This window comes from Mirounga angustirostris, unplaced genomic scaffold, assembly GCF_029215605.1.
Source record: "Mirounga angustirostris isolate CCGP_5_RB_7025 unplaced genomic scaffold, mMirAng1.0.hap1 SCAF_1, whole genome shotgun sequence".
Classification (NCBI taxonomy): Eukaryota; Metazoa; Chordata; class Mammalia; order Carnivora; family Phocidae; genus Mirounga; species Mirounga angustirostris.
This window is the reverse complement of record NW_026991709.1, coordinates 95,204,191-95,222,133: the sequence shown is the minus strand read 5'-3', so window position 1 is coordinate 95,222,133 and position 17,943 is coordinate 95,204,191.

Below are 17,943 nucleotides of genomic sequence, written 5' to 3'. Positions count from 1 at the left end.
TCCCACAGCTACAGTTAGGTGTGTGAGAATATTATTAAAAGTACATTTTCAGTGGAGGAAGTCTCCAGAATGTGTTACTGCTAATCTCCTGAGTCATTAGTGGTATTCATATGATAAAATGTTAATGTTTCTCTTCTAATTTAAGTGCATTTCTGAACATACCTCAAAGCCAAGCCATGCTGGGTTGAAATGAGGAATGTGATTGGATTTGATTTTAATAGAACATAACATTGATGGAATTGAGATTGACCTCATTATGATTCTCAATTCCATACTAGATCTTTGCTTTAGGCATTAAAGAGCATATGGTAATAACTTTTTTTTTTAAAGCTTTGCTGTTAAAGATTTAGTGGAAAGATTATCTGGAATATTTTTTATCAAATATCTTATTTAAATAAGAGGGATTCTTTAAAGCATTAGCATTAAAAATTCACAGAACGTATGAAATTAAAAATAGAAAAATCTATTAGGTTATCTTTCCTCTCCCAGAAAAGGATTACTTCAGAGAAAAGAAGCTATGAAAATGAAAAATCATAACTGAAACAATTATAATACTAACATTACAGATGAAAGAGGAAAAGATGTATTGTATTGGTTCTAGAAATCAACTGAAATAAATATTTTATTCTTTAAGAAGTCTTTTACTCCATTTTTATATATTAAGTTTACAGGTACAATTAAGTCATCAGTCTTTTTGTTGTTTTTAAACTTAAATGATTTTGAGGTGTTTTTATTACAAATAAACAGCTGGAATTAAAATTTGATTGAAAATTCTTAATGCTTAAAGTACATTGTGAATATGCTCTGCCTTTTTTGTTTTTGGATTCTCAACACAGAACTCTGTTTAAGCACACATATATTGTATTTTCATTTTGTTATATAATATGCACACAGATTGAAATGACTCTAGGTCTTATATATGTGCTATAAAGAAATTATTAGCAGACTTATAAATAGAATTGTTTCTGATTTTATTTTTAAGAACTAATGAGCCCTCATCCTACTGAACGTGAGGTAGATGGGTGAAGGGAGGAAAAACTTGACCTTTTTCCCCCTCTATCCATCTTTATTCATTGGCTGGGGTTCTGCAAATTAGACTGACAAAAGATATTACAAGAAACATGGAGTTCATAAACATGTACATTGTGCATACACAGAATTCAGTGATGAATAATTCAAAGGGGTGGTTAAAACTTGGGTTTATACGACTGCCTTCGGCTCAGATCATGATCCCAGGGTCTTGGGATTGAGCCCCACACCACGCTCCTTGCTCAGCAGGAAATCTGTTTCTCCCTCTCCCTCTCCCACTGTCCCTCCCCCTGCTCATGCTCTCTCTCTCTCAAATAAATAAAATCTTAAAAAAAACCATTGGGGCTTATATAGCATCTTAATAGAAGAACAGTAAAGTTGTAGAGAGGTGTCAAGACAAAGGAAAAGTTCTTTTGAGTTCCTAGAGGTGACAAATTGTAGGAAGGATATATATATGGATAAACTAATTGTAGGTATGGGCCAGTTAGCAAGGTTTGTTTGTGTAGACTCTTAGTGTCATCTTGTCTCCATTGATAAGGTTGTTATACTCTTCCTGGTATGGGAAGTGGGTGGGGAACACCTTCACAAGTGGGATTTATGTTCTGCTTTCAGTCATATGCAGGGGGGGCGGTGAGTAGAGCAGACAGAGAACTGTGTTTAGTTCTTCTAAATTGCCTTCAACACAAAATAATCTTTATGCCAGAGTGGTATATTTTAGGGTAGCATACTCTGAACCCCATCATGGCTAGGCAACAAACTTTAAATTTGTCAGCTTAGAGCATCACTGATGCTTTCAGTTTTAATGATTTATTTTGGATTACTCAGTATTTGTTAGGAAAATGTTCAATCTTTTGGATACTCTCTACACCAATCCTGCTTCTCTCCAGCTGGGCATGTATAGTTTTATTTCTTGTGGTGGGGGTATATCTTATCTAGCAACACTGTGGCTGTCTCATCTGCTCATAGGGCACAGCACCTGTGAGTTATGACTGGTCCCATCTAGACATTTGGGTGGGATGCTGGCAACCATGATTGGAATCTGTAGCCCAGTGAAGTGTCAACTCATCTTGCATTCTGTAGTCTTTTCACATTTCTTGTTTGATTTCAAAATTGGTCCTATAGATTAGGTAAAATTGATACTATGGGTCAAGCCGTCTTAGCCCTGGAGAAAGAAAAGATGAGTGAGATGAATAAATAGATAGCTCTGATTTTTTAAACAATATTAATTTTCATACTGGAAAGATTAAACTTTCTGTGTGCCCATAAACTTACAGGTCCTAATAAACTATGATCAAGCAAGCAACAAGGTCCTATACGTTTTGCCTTACCTGTCTCCCCAAACTTGTCTTCCTCACTCTCTGTGATCTGCCAGCCACACTGGCCTCCATTCCGTTACTTCTTGTCAAACTCCTTCTGAGATATGGCCTTTGCACTTGCTGGCCTCTCAGGCTAGAGTGCTCTTTGCTTGGGTGATTCCTTTTTATCCTTCATTGTTTCAGCATAAACATCACCTCCTCAGTGGTCTATCTTTGATTCATTGCTCTATCCCTAGTACCTAGAATACTGCATGACATATGTCATAATATAGACTAACTGAATGAAATTTGAATGAATAGAGTGATATAATTTAGTCTTCATAATAACTTGATAAAGTGCACATTGCTATCCCCAGTTTACAATGGGAAAACTGAGTCTCAGGGAGGTTAAGAGACTTGTCTAAATTTATCATACTAGTGTGAGGCAGGAATGGAATTCTAACTGAGGTCTGTATGAATGCAAAGCCTATCTTGGGACACTAAGCCATACTATCTGCTTCTGTAGTGCAAATTTTGTCACTTATTTCTAATAGCTTGTTTTATGTGTTAATATACAATGTGTTGTTTTTTTTCCTCTATGTGCTACCTAGCATAAGCATATTATGCATATAATTTGAAGTAGATTCCCCTCCCTACATCTGTGTGAAAGCACAACCACATCTGCATATTCATTTTTCATAAAGCCTCATAAAAGGGGTTGTTGAATTGTGCTCTTAACAGTAAAGCTGAAAATGTCATACCCACTCAGGTATGGAAATAATTTTCATAAATAATTCAGAGGTGGAAACATTTTTAGGTAGGAACAACTTTCTGCAACTCTCAAAAATATGAAGTTTTTTAAATGATATTTGGCTTTTATGTTCAACTTCAACTGGAAAATGCCAGCATGGTATAATATTTCATTTGACTGAAGGAAAAGTTCATGTAGAACAATATAGAGTTGTTAAGAAATAACCAAAGACTTTGCTGATAAATTAACATGAGTTTCTTTGGTTCTGGACAGAGCTCCAGGTCCTCTTCATGACCATGATTGGACACACGCCTGCTTGCTCTCTAGGCCACTGACATGTCTGCATCATAGATAATGGATAACTCCATCAAAAAGATTTTATCACTCTCCTCATAATGAGGGATTTGGGGGGGCCTCTACTTGATATAGTTACTTGGAGTACTTCTGGCTGAATACATCTTCTCTTTTTTTATGGACAAGAAGGAAAAAATGTATATTTTTTTCCATCAAATTTCCAACCTCTACATGTTTTGCTTCAACTACTTGTGCAACGGCAGATAGAAAAGCTGAGCAGTTGCTAGGTAGCATGTTTCTGTAGATCGATCCACAAAGGATAGAATAGAGTGCATTCTGAACGGGTAAGGACTAGAAAATGAAGCCAAATCAGCAAAACAAAGTAATACAAAAAGGCTGAAGCAAATTAATCATGACAGTACCTATATAAAATCTGGAGAACAAGTTGCTGTACCTTGAACCTTCAATAAACAAATTCATTTTGAATTTTTCTAGGATGGAAGATTTAAATGCAGACTGATGCTAGATGTAAAACAAACTGTCTCAAATATACAGAGAAATTGACTTTGAGAGAAATTAATAGCAATAATTGAATACTTTGTTAAGTGTTTTACAGTTTTAAGAGGGCATTTACTAAAACATTATTATTGTAGGATCATAAAAGTGACAGACTTTTCTCTTCCTTAGAAAACAACTTTGTTGTCCCTTATTTAAATGAACATGAATCCACTAAAGTGAAATGTTCATGTTTGGTAAGATCATATTTTGGAATTAATTTTTGACATAGAAATTTTGACCGTTTTTAATACAAAACTGTTATGTTGATGAAGAAGAGAAATTCTATTAAAAACAATCTAATTCTTGCTTTTTACTACCATCCATTTCAGTTTGTTAGAATGTTTCCCATTAGTAGAACCAACTTTATTAGTAATCACTTACCCTGGTAACCATCTGTATTGATTGCATGGTAAAGAACATTAGATTTGCTTATTTGTTTGCTTTACATCTCTTGGTGAAAAACCAACTGCTAAATTATTAGTGACATACTTAAGGATTCAAAAACGTGTCTTTGTGACATCTTATTTCTTCTTCTCAAACTAGTAACTGGTTGTAATTAGAGATTCTCTTTTGAGTGAGAGATATACATGCAACTGTTCATAGAACTAAACTGACTCATGATAATTATATGCACAAGAGAGTAAGTAAAGTTATGAGGTAGAATTTGCTGAAATGCATATTTAAGTAGTGAGACTAATAGCACTTAATAATATGTGAAAACTCTAAGAAGATATCTTTGGTATTTCTAAAGATAGAGGCAGGAAACTGAAGATTTTGGGAGCATGACTTGAAGTCTCATTGTTTCTTTAAGTAAATGGCTGGGACAATAGAAAAGAGAGGAAAAGTTTGAGAAATAAATGGTTGACTTTGAATTACAGAGGCTTGCCTTAAGAAAAAAAGTGGTATCTAGATAAGGATCGAAAGAATAGGGAGACTAGTTTCTTCTCTCACAAAAATTCTGTCATAATTTTTTCTAAAAATGGAATGGGGCTGAATCAGAAGGTAAAATTCCTTATTTCTGGGAAATGTTGAAACCAATGAACAAATTCTTGATAAAAGAATTGTAAAAAGAGTTCAAGTGTGAGTGATAGGAATATCTATTTTTAAATGTCCTTATAGTCTGAGATTTTATGATTTTGTTAATTTCTTTATATATATATTTTTAAAAAGGGTGCAATTCTGTAAAACACCAGACCAGTTAACCTAGGTTATAGGATATTGAATGTAAATTTTTCTCTTTCAAAAAGAGTAAAGATATATCTCCTATGTTCTAATCCAATACACAATTTAATATTTACAGAATTGAAAAGAAACCCTATTTTATGTAATTCATCATTTCAAAATTAAGAATATTTAGTGAGTATTATTTCATGTGACCCCACAGTGGGGAATTGTGATATTACAGGTTAGCTTTATCAGCCAACTCTTATGAGGACAAAAGTAGAGAGCAAATCTGGAACCTGGAGTAGCATGGAGAAAGGACTAGATCTCCCAGAAGAGAAGAATGACTGATGAGGGAGGGGAATTTTCAGCTGTTTGTAAAACCATATGCAGAAAATGAAGTAAACTGTTAGGCCAGTGTTCCAACTCTTGTGAGGCCAAATATATTCGTCTATGACAATTGTCATAACACTTCAAGTTCAACTCATAATTTACACAATGTTTTAGGCCAATCTAGTATGAATTTACCATGTGGGACAATGCCTTTGATTTTGTAATGAAAATTGATAGAAAATGAGAATATAACTGAGTTTTCTGAGATATATTCCATAAAATTGAAGGATCTTTGTTTTATGTTGCAAGACTGGATTGTGACATTCTTTAAATATAGTTAAAACAGTTATTTGAGATAACATATTCTAATTTAATTAAACGTAATTGAATAATACTCAAAGGAAGTAAACGATAAGCTGCTGCCATATTTATTTTGAAATATTTGAGTCATTTCAAGGAAAACTAAGTTATCACACAGGATATACTATAGCTTGGAAACCTCTCTTTATGATGGCCAAAATCAAAGCCTTTGACCCAACAGGTGAAGTTTTGAGATGACATATTTTCCATTGCCATCAGAAAATAACCACTACTGCCCTGGGCACTTAGAACTGTGTTCTCCCTTTCCTCTTCAGTTTTGTATATGTCTCTGTCTTAATGAATTGAATAGGTCATATGACAAAGATCATTCCAACCTGATGTTCTAATATTCAATTCTATTTTATGTTCCTTTTCTTGATGATCTGCATCATTTTTTTTCTTTAATAGAATTTATTTTTTTCTATGTTAATACTTAGCTCAGTGCTTTAGAAAATAGTTTCAAAAGGGTGAGATCTTATATGAAATCCTTAAAATTGGGTCAGTTTTTGGTTTGCTTTTTGTGTTTTTGTTTGTTTGTTTTTGCTAAGCATAGCCAGCCACCTTGCAAATACACATTATCAATTAGTTTTACTGAACACAGTTGGGGACATAAGGTGAAAGAATGTGAGTAGAACAGCACATCCATCACCACTCCAAGGGAATCTGTTTTAAACACATCCCCTCCAGTCCCAAGTGACCCCTGCAAACAGAGGAAGCTCTCTTATTCAATAAGATCAGGGCTGTAATGGACACAGTGGTTAGAGTATAGAAAGTCAAATAATACATACAACTAAAGTTAATGGTACATACAACTTTAAGCATTTATTTTAAATTAAGGCATATAAATATACTTCTGGTGATTCATCTTTTAATGAAGAATTAAGACTTTTTCTTTGAATTCAGGCCCTCTCCGGGATGTTTTGTGTTATATTTTTATCATAAGCCACATCCATTTTGTACCCTCTCCATATATGATGAGGTTTTGGAATATAGGTGAGGTTCAGTGGGGTGGAGTCCAGAGCTGACAACTAAGAAAGAATTCTTGAGACATCTTTGGTGCAAAATGGTGGTTTATTAAAGCACGGGGACAGGACACATGGGCAGAAAGGGCTGCGGCACCGGGGTTGTGAGGGGTGGCTGATTATATTCTATGGAGTTGGGGGAGGTGAGGAAAAAGGGAGGTTTCTGAAAGAACTTTCATATGCTAAAGAAGACTCACAGGATCCCGGAGGCCTCGCCATTGTCAAGTTAAGGTTGTTTACCCCTCTAGTAAGGCATTAACATTAAGATAGTTGGGAACTTCCTGGAGGAACGTTACACTCTGCCCACTTCAAGTATCTGTTGATGGGCTGCAGGTTATAAAGACATTTAATTGTATTTACATTCCCTTCTAGAATCTATTGCTAAGGATTTTGTAAGTAAACTGAGGAAGACTCAGGTCTTGCAAGATTGTGGTCTCTATAAGTTAACTATTTGTTTTTTCTTTAGGGCAGCCAGGAGTGCCTGAGAAATGTCACATATATCCCATGGTGTGTGTGTGGGGGGATTTAGGGGGTGCTAGTTTCTGCTTTGTCATCAGCTTGCCTTCTGTTCTCTCATCAATATCCAGTTTCATTTTTTTGAAAAAGAACTGATAATGTAAAGATGTTTACAAAGTTAAGTGAAAAATCCTTCTGTATTTTTATGACTTTTTTCTCATACCTAATTCAACAGCATTTTTTCAACTTTTCACCTTTAGCCAGCCCCCCCAAAACTTTTAAATAGTCCTTTTAAATTTAATACTCAAATTTAATTTTTTAATAACATGTAATAAAATTTATATAATTATAAATATGTTCTAAAAGAAGAATATAAATTTTTGTGATGATGTTTCGTCCTCTATTTCCCATATCAAGAAGTAGATAACAATTTAATCAGTGAAATAAGATGGCACTGAGAATCTGTCTACACAAACAAACCTTACTAACTAGCCTTTACCTACCATTAATTTCCCCATATATTTATCGTACTACAATTGGTCATCATTAAAGCCTAAGACCTCTTTCCTTCATCTTGTCACTTCTGTACAAAATTATTATTCTTTGTTAAGATGCTACTTAAGCCCAAGTTATAACCACTTCTTTGAGTTACTCATCACTGAGTTCTTCCATGTGTATGTTCAATATATGCATTAATAAATTCTGTATATTTTTCTGTTGTTAATCTGTCTTTTGTCAGTTTATTTTGAAGACCCAGCTACTAAACCTCAAAGTGTAGAATAATTTTTTCCTCCCCCACATAGGCATACAACTCAATGGTGGGTTAAGAAACTAATGGTAAAAGAGCAGTCACTAGCTTGAGTGTTCAATGTGTCATGGATGTCAGTCATTGAGTTTAAAGGAGGAGATGGCTAGTGATAGTTACTCTGACAAATTACATAAATGGAAGTCAGTTAAGAGAACTTCTAGTGTTTTAATTTCCTTCATTTTAAACTTCTTGAATGAAGTGACTGCATCTTATACATCCTTATATAACCTATTTACCTAGCACAGTGCCTGGCACATAATAGATGCATTTGTTTCTGCATTTGAATTAATACATTTTGGCAACATAATTATCCCAACAGGAAACTGTTTCTTCTAAGGGTGTGAGTGGTAGTTGTGTTTTGTTTTGTTTTCTCCCATGCTTACTGAGCAATAAGACAATATTAACATCCTGTTTGTGTTTCATTTTGATTGCCATTTGATCAGCTTGAGCCTGAGAAAATTTATGCACAGTGTTTTAAGAGGGCCAATTTATGCTGAAAGCTTTGGAATTATCTTAGAGCCATCTTGAAGCTACTGCAAATTACAATTGCAGTCCTAGAAATGCTAGAAATCAAATGAATCAAGTGACATTTGGTATACAGTGTCAAAAAACATGTTTGGATTACTCTCTTCAATACAAGCATTGAAAAGAGCTGGTCATTAGTGGATTATAGGATTTTTACTAGATGTTAGCTTTCTATAAAAATGTATTTGTATTTTATGTAAGTTGTACCTGTTCACAGTTTTAAAAGTCAGAGTAATACAAGGCCTAATATTCCTGTTTTAACAAGATTTCTGCTGACCCACCACTCCCATTTCTTGGTCTCTGTTTCTTAGACTAGACCTAATTTCAACTCTTTCACAGCTGTTTCTTCTCATATGTGTTTCTATATTTCTAAATAATATAACCATAATGCTGTTTTCTGATATTTCTATTCTAATTATGGTCCATCTTCCTACTACAGAAAATGTGACTTGAACTCCCTTACTTCATGTCTATCTCCTCTCCACATTATATACATTTTCTCTCTCTTCCATCCTCTAAAATTTATGTTACATGTTGTTATTAAATCAGTATTTTTTTGTGGAGCCAGTAATTGCTTCATTTTTCTCATTTGTTTATTTTCCTCTGTAACTAACACTAATTTAGCACAAACTTTCAGAGAAAACTTATAGGCCCCCTTTAGTAAGATCAACCTAGCAAGGAATTTAACAGTCCTATTTTCTCTTTAGAGATAGTTCTCCTGGGGCCCTCTAGCCACTGCTCCAGTGGGGCTGGTTTCCCTTGGCTTTGTAGCACAGTTGTTGCTTAAGATCTCTTTTCATCACTGCTCTGGAATTGCTTCTGTCTTTCCCTTATATTAGGTTCCCTGTTTTCTGAATCTCCTATATCTTGTGAGTATACTTTTTGGTAACTATTCAGAAAGACTGATTGAGGGGTGAATTCCTTAAAATCCTTGCTTTCTCGAAAAAGCTTTCTTATACCCCCACAGGTAATTGATCATATGGCTACTTATAGAATACTAGGTTGAAAACCGTTGCCCCTAACAATTATAAAGGCAATGCTGCATTCTATTTTCACCTACCTTCTGGTTTGAGAAGCCTAATACCTCTATTGTATCTGATTGGTTATTTTTAAAAGCTTTTCTAATTTTTTCTTTCACCTGGTGTTCTGAAATTTTACAATATTGTATCCTGATGTGGGCCTTTTTTCATTCGTGTTCTGCACTTGGCTGATTCTTTTAATACAGAAATGCAAGCCTTCAGTACTGGAAAATTATATTCTGTTTTCTTGGATCATTCTGATCCTCTGTGTTCTCTCTTTTCTCTTCCTGGAATTCTCATTAATTAGATGTTGATCTCATGGATTGATTGTCTACTGTATGTAAGTTTTTGATCTCCTATTTTTTATCATTTTCTTAATTTATATACTTTCTGAGGGATTTCTTCAACCTTTATATTGGATTTTTTTAAAGATTTTATTTATTTATTTGAGAGAGAGAGAATGAGAGAGAGAGAGAGAGCATGAGGAGGGGAGGGTCAGAGGGAGAAGCAGACTTCCTGCTGAGCAGGGAGCCTGATGCAGGACTCAATCCAGGGACTCCAGGATCATGACCTGAGCCAAAGACAGTCGCTCAACCAACTGAGCCACCTAGGCACCCTATATTGGATTTTTTAAGGGATAATCATTTTAATTTTTAAGAGTTCTTTCCTATTTCTAAATGCTTTTGTTTAATTTCCTGATCAAATTACATAGGTGAAAAATCTACATATCTTTCCTTCTTTTATATCTGAGGATACACATATGCAAATATGCACACACACACACACACACACACATGAATTTAGTTTCTTTTTACATTGTTTGTTTCCTCCAAGGTTTTTTGTTGTTTTTAGTCCTGATCTTGGTACCAAACTGTACAGAAAAGACTGATGGGAAACTCCATATGTGTGTGTGCATGAAGGAAGCTATCTTTGGGCAAATGAACAGGGACAGGGACCAGCTTTTTTTTTTTTTTTTTTTTTTTGTAGGACATGAAAATGTCAGTCAGAATCTCTAGTTCTTTTTTCTTGGTCCATTTAGTTTCCCCAGAAACGAATCCTCTGCTCTCATTCCATATGGACAAATATATTTAACCTCTGTTTTCAGTACAGTACTTCACCCCCGCCCCCAGCTGGTGTCCCTGAATCTTTTCAGTGAATCAACTTCCTATCTTCAGTGAGGGTGGGGAAAGGGCAATTAATTAGCTGTCTGAGTGGAAAATAGGATCTGAGAGTCTGAATTTTCTCCTATGGACTTAAAAATAATCCTCCTGCTTTTAGTCCCTCCCTGCACCCTGGACCTCTTAGGTCCCTGGTAACTAATTCCTAAGCCGAGCAGGGATTGTATATCTGCGTGTGGTTTTCATCTGACTGGTAAATACCGTTTCCCTCCCCAGGCAGTGAAATTTCTCTGGCTAACTCAGTATCCCATTTCCTTCCACATTCTTCCTTCCAGAATTGGCTGCCATATCTTTTCTGCTGATGTCCCAGCTCCTATTTTCTCTGCACTTCTGTGTTTATAGTTGAGCTCTTTATTTTGATTTTAGTAAAATTTCGGGAGGGAATAGGATAAAGATTATAAGTTTCTTCCCTCACTAGTACTAAGAAACTGATATTTGCCCTTTTGAAAAATGCTAAATATATTGTATAGTAACTGCTATTAATTTATATTTATTGGTTCTGACCTTTGGTTAATATATTTTGACTTTGGATATTAACTTTCCTAAATCTGTACTCTTAAAACCACTACAACCATTTATCATTTATTTCCATAACCTGAAAAACAAACAGTCTGAGAGCTACCTTAAAATGTGAACAGTTAATTTGCACACTCTTACTTTTGAATGTACTTTAGATTATGTTCTTAAGTTTATCTTATCTATTCTATAATGAGACATTTTAATGCACATCTGATTTCCTATCATTCTCACAAGTATTTGCATTTAGTGCTTTGTTTTCTTTATCTGATTTGCCTTATGAAATATTCCCTTTAGCAGAGATTAGAAGTAGTTTATTACTTATTTTCTGAGCCAATGAGATTGCATACATGTAAATATTATAATCTAGTTATATGGTTAGAATACTTCTGCATACATGCTTGAGTCATTCTCTCTGCTAACATAATTTTCAATGGAAATATATTACTTTGTTTTGCAGATAAAGTGTATTACAGATATCTTATTTTTAAATAATGTATGAATTATAAATCTGTGCTTATAAGTTTATGATGCCTTCAAGTAGGCAACATTGTCAGTGGAAAAATTATTGTGTGAGTTTGTTTTTATGCTGCTAATAAAATGAAACTGTGTTAGGTAAGAATACATTAAAAAAGTGATAGTTAAAGTTAAACAGGAAACTACTGAATTGTGTTTGTGTTGAAATTGAAACAAAAAGCAGTATTACCCAGCATTCCCTGAAGCAACCATTCCAGATGAAGTTTTTACTGAACTTGGCAAGCAAATGATGACAATCATTTTTTTTTACAATCATATTTTTAAGTAGAATAAATTGCTGGGAAAATAACAGTTCCACCTCAATGGCCTTTTATCTAGTCTTTCTTTTTAACTAGTCACATTTTGGCTTTAGCTAAGCTTCAATGATAACTTGTCACTTGGTTTAAGTGGGAAGTTTAGTCTATACTATGTAGGAAGTGTAAACTAAGGATTTTCATTACTTTTCCTCAATTGAGCTAGTTCAACACAGAAGTTACTTGAAGAATCCTGACCCCAGTACCAAACAGTACAGAACCAAGGCAGTGTGATAGCCTAAGTAATGCCTACTACACCCACATTCCAATCCTCCAGACCCTATGAATATGTTACCTTATACGGCAGTGGCAGAAGGGGCTTAGCAGAGGTGATTAAAGATCTAGAGGTGGGAAGACTACCTGGACTCATCCAGGTGAGCCCAATGATGTAATCACAAGTGTACTTATAAGGGGGAAACAGAGGGAGAGGAAACCACAAAGGAGGAGAAGGTGATGTGATGATAAGAGCAAAGACAGATTGGAGATGCTGTGCTGCTGGCTTGGAAGATGGAAGAAGGTGCCATGAACTAAGGAAAGCAAGGAGCTCAGCTCTAGAAGCTGAAAAGGGTCAGGCGAGGATTCTCTTGTAGAGTTCCAGAGGGACTATGACTCTTCTAACACCTTCACTTTAACTCAGTGAAATTGATTTCAGACTCTGGCCTCTAGTACCACAAGAGATAAATTTGTGTTGTTTAAACATATTTTGTTATAGCAGCAATAGGAAATGAATACAGCAAGTTACCCCCCAAATCACTACAAAAATCAATACAAAACCAAAAATAAGAAAAGAAAGCCATAAAGTTATTTCCCTTCAGCCAAAACCTAGATCCATGCTGAAGGAAGATTCCAATGGAATATTTGCAAAATATTCCAGCTACCATGATTTTTGTAGAAAGGTTTTTGAGGAGATTTTTCCATTAGGTGGAATATTTAGTGAAATGGTTTGTAAAAGTTATCAGAGGTAGCCAAGCTTGGAAATATCCTTAGGTTCAGCAACAGAACAATTTTGTTTTAATCCCTCCTGGAACTTTTCTTTTTATACCTTGTTCTCTAAGGGGAAGTGAAGTGAATTATATAATTAGTAATTACAGAGGAACTTCAGGCTAATTTGTTTACTGACTTTTTTAGAGATGGCTATGATAGTTGTTTATTTATTTATTTTCCTACAAGTAATCATGGCAGAACATGAGAAGCAGATGTATGGTATTAATGAAGCTTCATGGGGAGAGACTGAACTGCAAAACGCTTTATGAAGATGTGTTTTAAAGTGTGACTTCAAAAATGTGTTACTTACAAATTGCATACAACAGATATGTATGAAAACAAGTACAGTACTCATCAATTCTTTGAATATTACATAAACTTCCATATCCGTTATCTTTTGGTACATAACGAACCACCCCAGGACTTATTAGCTTGAAATCACAGCCATTTATTTGTTCATCATTCTGCAGTTTGGGTTTACCTCGACTGGTGGGTTCTTCTGCACCTCTTACCAATGATCCTGCCTAGCTAGGCTCACTCATGCAGCTGTAGACATTTGACAACTCAACCAAGGCCAGGTGATCCAAAAGAATCTCACAAGCCTGGCAGTTGATGCAGGCTGTTGGCTGTGGCACCCTCCTCTATGCTGCATCTTATTTGCTGATAGGCTAGAATAGGTTTCTTCAGATGATAGTGGAAGCATTCCAAAAGGGCAAAAACAGAAGCTGCAGTTCTCTTAAGGCTTAGCCTTAGAAGTCACACAGTGGTACTTCCATCACATTCTCTTTGGTAAAAGCAAATCATAATGCCAGCCAACCCCCCTCCCCCAACCTTTTTAAGTCCAGTCCAATTTTAAGAGGTGGAAAGAGTCCACATCTCAATGGACAGACTATAAAGTCACATGGCAAAAGATATAGGGTAGTGCAGTTCTCATTAGGGGATACTAGTGTATTCATCTACCCCACATCTCTAAGGCACATGATCTCCATCTTTTATCTTTATCCCAACAAGGTGGATTTTTCTGTGTTGTTGTTGTTGTTGTTGTTGTTTTTCTTAATTAATGATGAATAATGGTGGGAAATAGTAGGCATGGGAGGAAATTGTGGAAATCTGGTTTGGAAAAACAAAGTACTTAAATATTCGAGGGCGTGTATAATGGACATTTGTTTTCTGCTATTGTTTTTTTTTTTTTTTTCACTACTTGCTTTTAAATATGTTGTTTGAATATAGAAAATACAGAAGTCCTATTCTGTTTGTATACAGAAAATGCTGTGAGGTTGTTCAAATTACTTGATAGAAGTGTACTGGAAACCAGAGTGCTTTGATCTCTCATTCTATGTGTTTGTGAAGGGAAAGTGGTTAGATGTACAGTTTGGGGAAATAGGCAGTAAAAACGCATGATGGGGCTACTAGGCGACTGCTTTGGGGCAGTGGTTCTCTCAATCTGTATGCACCTTAGATCACCTGCGGAGCTTATAAAAACGTTGATGCTTAAGTCCTATCCCAGCCCAATTACATCAGAATTTCTAGGTATCCATATTTTGTAAAAGCTTCCCAGGAGAGTCTAATGTGCAGCCAGGATTTAGGACCATTCACTGCTTTAAGGGTTAGAGATTTGAAGGAATGGTTTGAAATAATGAGGTTTGGGGATATAGTATAGAAAGGTTGGGTTTGGACAGGGGCCTCCAGCCAGAGCTGATAAATTGGCAGTGCCTCAAGGTGGAAAAATTATTAACCTTCCTGTTTGATTGGATAGGAGAGGAAGTGTCCTAATTTTCTGATAGGGCTCCTAATTTTTTAATATATTTGTAGAGGGCAAAATAGCATCAGTGAGAGGACATTATTTTGAGCTAATATAAGTAATTCAAACTCTGATACTAGAAGGCTAGAGATAAAATAATAGTAAAAGGATTTTCACATGCCAGTTGCTTTTTTATGTTCTCTGTTTAAAAGAACAAAATTTATAACTAGAGATTTTTAATTTGTACTCTCTTTCCCCAGTGGAATTATTCTTAACTCATTTATAGCTAGAGTTGAAAGTACATTGTTTAAAAGTTGGTGAGGCTTTTCAAAGGAGCAAGGGACTATGCTACTTTCTTTTAATAATTCTTAAATATATTACCCCCAGGAAATGGAAAAACATATTTACAAATAGTATGCAAACCATTTGTCCAGTTGTACGGTTTTGTATAGGAGAGAACTCAGCCACTGTAGTTGGGGAATTTACAAGGCTCTGGAGTAGTCTGGGATGGATAGAAATGTAGCTTGTATAATGATGCTGTTGCAATTTTGCTTGTTACTAGCAAACCTCCTTTCTCACTAATATTTTCCATAGCTAACAGAATAAGTGTTTGTATCTGAGTTACTCACAAAGGACTGAAATAATCGGACTAATCATTTGTTGACCTTCAAAAGTAGCTGATTAAAAACAGTGTCTTGATGGCTCAACACTGTCATCCCAAATCAAGACTTGATTGTGAGTGGGGAGAGTAATCTAATACTGTACTTGAAGTGAAAGATTAATGAATGTCTCAGACTGGGTGAAACCATCAAATAGGTAATATTTCTTTTTTCTTTTTTTCCTTAAAAAGTAATTACTGGTGGAGTAAAGAATACATTTCAGGCATTCAAAGATTTAAGATGACATGAAATCTTTGGAGTTAGAGTTATAAAAGTTGATTTATTCCAGAAGATCCAGAAAAAACGGTTCAATGAAGCCATCTCTGTATGTTGAGACTGCTTCAACCCAAGGCTTCAGGATACAAAAAAAAAAAAAAAAAAAAAATCAGCATTGAGAGGAAGAGGTTATCTAAGGAAAAAACTCTAAGTTAAGGCCGAGAATTTAAAATAAAATAAAATAAAATAAAATAATCCCTTTGATCCTGAAGCTAAATCTAAAATAATCTGCAGCAAAAAGCCTTTGTTTGTTTGTTTGTTTGTTTGTTTGTTTAAGGATTCCTAGTCCTTGGAGGTGAGGTGTGTGCTGTGTTTAATAAAGATTAGGTGACTGGTTACTTTTCACATACTGTCAGCTCCCTATGGTGTGTTTATGTGTATGTGTGTATGGGGGTCTGTATATTAAAGTTCAGTTTCTCTGTATGATGGTCACCTGTTCTTAAAAAGGTATGTATCAAACTTTCCTGGAAATAATGTTAGAGGTCCAAAGCATAATGCAGAAACTGATGAGACTGATCTGCATGTAATCCGTGCAGTACTGTGAATAGTAATGAAGTGGGGAGGATAGGGCCACAGGCAAGGTGAGAGATCTACTCAATTGCTGTATTTCTCAAGAATTATATTGAAACTTAATTCTGATTATGGACAAAGCATTATGTCCTGAAGTAAAGATGATGAGTAAACAAGAACGAGAAGGAATCTTCTTTTCTGTGATGTGTATGCATAAATGAGCTCTGCAAATTTATTTTATTTCCCTAATTGATTTCATGGAGGAATCTTATTGAGTGAATAGGGGCAAAGCAATTTTTACACCAAACCTTAGCGTAAAGTAAGTAAAGCAAATGATTACTAGAGGTCCCCAAGGTAAATTATACTATAAGGAAATCAATATAAAACTATATTGCAGTGTTTACTTCAGTTATGGACCTGTATGTGTATGGTTGGAAATTGTTGCAATCTTGCTATAAACTAAGCTGAACTTTGCTTTCAAAATAACAAAAAGGTAAATATCTTCTATGTGAACATCAAAAATATTTAAAAAGTGAGATCTGATAACACAATACAAAAAATATTGTGTTAAAATATTTCTAGTATGATAATATGACTTCCTATGGCCTGTGCAAAAGTTAGTATGTTCTTTCTCTTGATTTTTTTTTCCCTTTACTTTCTTATCACATTATATTTGGGGTACCTGTTTTTTTGTCCTCCAGTCATCACTCTGTCTACATGTCCTTGGGTTGTTTTGGCTATTATTTGGGTTTTAAAAACCAGTGTTTTCAAATCTGTTGTTTCCAATTTACCATATTTTAAATCAAGCTCATTGTCTACCTTCTTTAAACCTCTTTGTGTTTTCTCTATTGCTGTCAATCAATGGCATCACAACCCCATGTTCAGATGAGCTGGAAACCCAAGTGTCATCATGCGTTCTCCCTCCATCCAACACCTAGACTTCAGCCTCTGTTGATGTTCAGTGTTCTTTCCCTTCACTGCTACAAATCCAGATTCAGGCCCTACTCCTTTTCACCTGAACATTGCCCCTGCTTTCTAACTAATCACTAGTATCTTATCACTTCTGGTAAAACACACGCATTCTCTGGCATTGTGTTCATGGCCTATCCCAGTGTGGTCCGTGCAATCCTAATCTTCCACCAGTTTTCTGCATCTTTTCCCAGGCCCTCCCTTATTCTCTGGTGAGAGTGAACTTCTAGGAGCTCCTTAAACTTTCATATCTCTTGCCTTTGAACATCGTTCTCCCTCTTCTTGGAAGGCTCATTCTATTTTATTTATTTATTTATTTGTTTGTTTGTTTGTTTATTATTATTATGTTAATTGCCATACATTACATCATTATCTTTTGATATAGTGTTCCATGGTTCATTGTTTGCGTATAACACCCAGTGCTCCATTCAGTACGTGCCCTCTTTAATACCCATCACCAGGCTAACCCATCCCCCCACCCCCTCCCCTCTAGAACCCTCAGTTTGTTTCTCAGAGTCCAGAGTCTCTCATGGTTCGTCTCCCCCTCCAATTTCCCCCCCCTTCGTTTCTCCCTTCCTGCTATCTTCTTTTTTTATTTTTTTAACATATATTATTTGTTTCAAAGGTACAGGTCTGTGATTCAACAGTCTTGCACAATTCACAGCGCTC